Source organism: Galeopterus variegatus, unplaced genomic scaffold (genome assembly GCF_000696425.1).
Source record: "Galeopterus variegatus unplaced genomic scaffold, G_variegatus-3.0.2 Scaffold3607, whole genome shotgun sequence".
In the NCBI taxonomy this organism is placed as follows: domain Eukaryota; kingdom Metazoa; phylum Chordata; class Mammalia; order Dermoptera; family Cynocephalidae; genus Galeopterus; species Galeopterus variegatus.
Genome location: NW_007729718.1, coordinates 1 through 6,420, shown reverse-complemented (window position 1 = coordinate 6,420; position 6,420 = coordinate 1).

The window sequence follows — 6,420 nt, the reverse complement described above, 5'->3', positions numbered from 1 at the left end:
ACAAATAAACCAATTTAATTCCTATATAGAAAAATGAACGTGTGAAAACAAATAAAAAAAACCACTTACAATCACTCCCTCAAAAATAAAATTCTTGGGTACACACTTACAAAACATGTACAGCATCTTTATAAATTTTAAAATGCTGATAAAAGAAATAAAAAATGACCTAAATAAATGGAGAGAAATAAGGTGTTAATGGATTGAAAGACAACACAGCAAAGGTGTCAATTTTTCTTCAAATTTATCTTTAGGTTTAATGCAATTCCTACCAAAATAACAGCCAGATGTATTGTAGACATAAACAAACTCCATAATTATATGGAAAGTATATATTCTTGTAGAATAGCTTAAACAATCTTAACAAAGATGAATAAAATGGGAGGAATCATTCTACCCAATATTAAAGCTTACCTAAGCTACAGTAATCATGACAGTGTGGTACTGCTAGAGAAAACAGACATATACAATAGAACAATAGATAAATGGAACAGATCAATGAAAACTTATGCTCACTTAAAAATGTGCATATAAATATTCATAGCTATTTGTTCGTAATTGCCAAACACTAGAAACAATCCAGATGTTCTTCAAAAAGTGAATGTATAAACAAACTGTGGAACATACACCCGTGGAATAACCACTCTGCAATGAAAAGAAACAAATTATTTATATGCTATTGAATGAATCTCCAGGGAATTATGCTAAATGAAAAAGAAAAAACAGTTCCAAAACATTACATACTGTATAATTCCATTTATATAATATCTTTTAAGGGACAAAATTTTAGAAATGGAAAACAGATTACTGGTTTCTTTTGGGTCAGAGGTGGACAAACAGGAGAAGATGGGTTCTGACATAAAAAGGCGACACGAAGAATCCTTGTAGTTGTAGAATTGTTCTGTCCTGGCTGTGGTGGTGGATACACGAAACTATACATGTGATAAAGTTATATAGAACTAAAGACACACATTAATGAGAAAAGTAAAATGAGAAATTTAAATAAAAAGGAAATCTGAGTAAGAGTAGATTTTATTAATGTCAGTAAATATTGTACTAAAATTTTGCATAAAGGTATCATAAGGGAAATATGTAAAGTGTACACAGGATCTCTCTGTATTATTCTTACAGTTGTATATGCATCTAAAATTATTTATATAAAATTTTCAAATAAAAGTTCTCACAGCTGTGAAATGATTCTTATGTTAATATTAGTTGAATGATTATGTGGCAGTGCAAGACTAAACATAATTATTAAAAATATTGGAATCCGCTTCTTTTAGCCATTCTGCAATGTATACATATATCAAAACATTGTGTTCTACACCATAAATATGTACAATTTTTATTTACCAACTAAAAAATTTTTAAAAACAAAATATTGCACAACAGCTGTAAGAACATACAATTTTAATATCAAGGATTTGTGGCAACTTCAATGGTTAGAGTGAGGTCTTGTGGGAGTTTGGAGAGTAAAAGAGTTTTATGAGCACTAGGAAGTAAGTATACCCTGGTTGTCATTTATTTATTTTCCTCTTCTACCAATAGGCTTAATTAAAATAATAATAAAAATAACTTATTATATTATATTTTACTGATTAAAGTACTGTGATGTGAATTGTCTCATTTGATACTTAAACACAGTGTATGCATTCCTGTTTCTTTTTTAAAAGTTCAAAACTAATACTGTTGGAATGTGTACAGAGAGTACATTGCATTAGTGACATTCCTTAAAATACAAGTCTTAAAAACAGATCTAGACATTCCATTTTTGACCTTCCGTCCTGCAATCTCTTTACTATTGTTTGTGTTAGGACGATAGGTCTCGGGTGGGTGTATTTTGTGTTTCCTTTCTTAGCAGTTTTTGTGTCATTTAAAGTCTTCTCTTTAAAAGAAGTAACTTTTTCTTACTCAGCTTGTTCATCTCTACAGTTCCTAGTAGTATACCTTGTACATATTCTTGTATAGAAGCATGACATTTATAAAAATATAATTCTACTATTTATCAAGCACTTCTTATGTACTGGGTATTGCATTACGTACATTACTTACACCTCATTTTATCCTCAGAATACCCCTGAAAGTTAGCAATGGTAACATCTAAGAGATGAGAAAATGAAAACTCAGGAAAGTAAGGATACACAGTTGCAGAATCTGCATATGAACCCAAGTCAGTCTGTTGGTCCTGGCTGTGGTGGTAGATACATGAACCTATCCATGTGAATCCCAGATCTGTGCCATCAAATATTATGAATAACTGGATGAATGTATCCAAGCATGCTTGGGTGGATGGACAGGTGAAAGTATTATATTGGAGTGAAATAGATGTATAATAAAATATATTATCTTCTTAAAGTATAATATATAAAGTATATAAATCTTAAATGAATACCTTTATAAAAATTTGTATGAGTATTTCCTTATAATCAGCGCCCAGATTAATTTAAACATATTGAACATTTCCAATACTGCAGAATACTCCTTCATGACTCACTCCCCATCAGTACTCTTTCAGAAGGAAACCATTGCTCTATCCTCTAGTAACTGGAATTAGTTTTGCTTGTTTTTGAACTCTACAGAAATGGGACAATATAATATGCATTATTTTCAGTTGTATTTCTTTTGCTCAATTTTATACATTTTGTTTTATGTATCAGTAATCTGTTCTTTTTAATTGCTGAGTAGCATTACTTTCTACGATTTTAGCCACATTTTTTTTACCCATTCTGTTGCTGATTAAAATTTGGGTCATTTAGATATGGTAACCAACTTGATTGTGGTAATCATTTCACGATATATTTGTGTGTCAAATCATCACTTTGTACACATTAAATTTATGCAATATTATTTATCAGTTATGCCTCAATAAAGCTGAAAAATATAGGGTTATTTCTAGTTTGGGGCTATTATGAATAAAATTGCTGTGATGTCAATACAATGTGAACAAGTCTATATGCAGCCAACTTATTTTATTAAACAAATATTTATGTTGTGGTTTCTATGTGCCAGACACTATCTGGAATGCTTCAGAAATATTTAGACATTTAAATCTCAAACAAACCTTGTGACATAGTCACTGTTAATAGGTCTACCATATGAATTGGGGAAAAATAGCAAAACTTAGGTGAGCTGAGATTTGGACTCAGGATCTAGCTCCAGAGCTGTGCTCTTGACCTCTGTGCTACATTTCCTCCCAGGATTTAGATGCCACATATTTGTAGTAATGAATAAAATGGCTAACACTATTGTCACTATAAACCAGAAACAAAATTAAATAGTTTTCCTGGATTAGTTCACTTAATCCTACCAATATTCACATCAGGGCAGTTATATTTATCCCTATTTTATAGCTAAAAAGTGGTTGTTTAAGTAACTCGCCCATACCTGCGCAACTAGTAATAGAAGAATCATGGATTTTAACTTAGTTTGACCCTAATGTTCACAGACTAAACTATTGTGCATGCTGCTTTCTAAGCAGGCACTTTTATTCTGTTTATGAGAAAGCACACCTAAAATAAATATGGCTATCTTCCCATTATACTGCTTGGGTTTAAAACCACCCAGAAGCTGGAATGAAACAGTCATGTGTTAACTCTGAGAAAAAGCAGAGTGAACTCATTAAGAATCAGGATTTTTTGTGTGTGTGTCTAAAAATTAATATTAACCTACCACTTATACTTGGCCAGGTGTATATTGGCTTTTGACGTACTTTTACTTTGGTTCATTGACAAATTCTTGAGGTCAAAACACATTTCATTTTCTGTTTTAAATGAGAAGCCCAGATCACTTTCGGTTTGGAAAACTTTTTTCACGTTCCAGCCTACTTCTATAGCAGTCATGTCTTCTCCCTCTTGAAAACATCTTGTTAAAGGGCTCACTACCCTAACAGCCTGCCCTGGAGTGCGTTGTTAGTGTCATAAACTGTCTTACCTGAGTCTTCTGTGCCTATTTTGTACACGGGCCTTCACAGGATTAGTCACGAGGCCTTTGTGGTAACCCAAGGTTAGACACCATTCTTGTATGCCAAAGAAACAGGCCAGAGAATAAAAACAGAGCCTTTAAATGTTTGTTCTTAGAACATTTAGAAATATTCAATAATGGAGTGTGAACAAAGTAATAGAAAAGCTAAATATGTTTATTTGGCCAAAATAAAGTTATCTATTTCAGCACATCTTTCTTGTGGTAAAAGAGCTCTTAAATAAATTAAAGCCTTAGCCTGAGCTTTACATGTTTATGAAGAAGCTATGGAAGCTATAAGGAAGGAAGATAGGTAATGTAGAAATTGCATAATAGAAGGCTTTTATTGTTTAGTATGGAAATAAAACATGGCTTTAAGATATTAGATCCTGGAACATTTTTAGGTGGAGATAGCTACTCAGATCAACAATAATTAAAACGTGGCAAAATTGATAAGTCTAAATATCTCATCGGCTTTTATCACCTTTACTATAAAAGTTTTCATAAACAGTCAACAGTCACGAAAATACTTTAATGAACCCCTTTAAAGTCCCATTACCCAAACTCAACAACCTAATTGCCTTTCATTTTTGTTTCATCAACACTCTCATTTGCTTTTGTTATAAATACATTCTATAAGGCATAATTGGTGACAAAGTACATCTAACACAACTTACATCTAATAGAACTTTAAAAAAATTTTTTATTTTTATTTTTTCACTCTGAATCTACATGATTCTTTTAGGATTTTTAACTGAGAAAATGAAACAATATAGAAAAGAAAATAATGGCTGAGTATAGACTGTTAAGATAAGTTGCATAATATGTAAATAATATGTTACAAGTAATATAATTCACTTAGCCCACACCATAAACGATCTATACAATATGCTATCTTCTAAAAGGTAAATATTTTAAAATATGTGATATAACCACATAATCTGATAAAGTTTTCAATTATAAAATACTTTGGAATGTATGCTTATTTAATCATTGGAACAAGTATGAGAGGTCTTCAGGGCAGGTATTTTTATGCTATGCCCATGTAACAGTTGAGAATCTGATGCTTAAATATGGAAAGTGAGTATACCCTGGTTGTCATTTATTTATTTTCCTCTTCTACCAGAAGGCTTAATTAAATAATAATAATAATCACCTATTATATTATACTTTATTGATTAAAACTAATACTATTGGAATGTGTACAGAGGGTACATTGCATTAGTGACATGCCTTAAAATACAAAACTTGAAAACAGGTCTAGACATTCCGTTCTGTGTCTTGACAGTCACAGACAAATAAGGAGTGGAAAGAAAAGAAAGAAAGAAAAAGGCAATGAATTAAAAATATTAAAATAGCATAGGGTATATTCTCTGACCAAATTTAATTAAATTTTTATCAACAACAAATCAAAATTTGAAAAAAACCTCAAACTTTAAAATTTAGAGAAAAAATAGGATTTGGAGCTGAATAAAAATAAAAACAATCTAGCAAAGAGGAGAAAGGTAAAAAAAAAAAAATGATCTGAGCTTCTACCATAAGCAGTTAGATGAAGAACGAATTAAACTGAAAGCAAGTAGAAGAAAAAATAATAAAGTTTTTAAATAAATAAAGTTGATAAAGTGATGAGTTAATTCTATTCCCTTGTTTGACATCCACTGGGAACACATAATTCTCCCATCTGAACAACTTCTGTAGGCGTTCAAGTGTCAGTCTCTGCCATTATATTCTTTTGTGCTAAGACCTTGTCATTGTTAAAACATAATGTAGAAAAACAATAGAGAAAAATTAATAAAGTAAAAGCTTTTTAAAGAAAGAGATATAAAATTGATATACTTCTAGGGAGGCTGATTAAGGAAAATAGAGAAGCTCAATTTACTAAGAATTACAGAAGGATATCACTATAATCCTCAAACATTAAAAGGATACTAAGAGATTATTATGGACATCTTTGTGCCAATAGATTTGACAATTTAAATGAAATGGACAAATTTTTTTAAGATACAAATATAACTCAGAAAGGATTGGAAAGATTATATTGTCCAGTATCAGAAGAGATTGGGTTCATAACAAGATATATTTCAGGCCCAAATACATCATTAGTGATGCCTATGGACCTGCTAAGGTAGACATAATACAAATCCTTTACAAATTCTTTTAGAAAATAGAGAAGTGGAAAATTCCCAAGTCATTTTATCATTTTATGATATCAAAACAAGACAGACAAGTGAGGTTTATCTCCAAACTGCAAGGTTGCTTTTACATTAAAAAAAACCCAATCCGTATAATTTGCCATATGGACAGAATAAAGAGGGAAAAAAAAACAAACATATGATCATCTCAATATATGCAACTATTCTCTTACACATTTGTAGTGGGGATGTAAAGTTATACAACTGCATTGGAAAACAGTTTGGCAATTACTTACCATATGATCCAGCAGTTATATTCCTAGATTCTAGA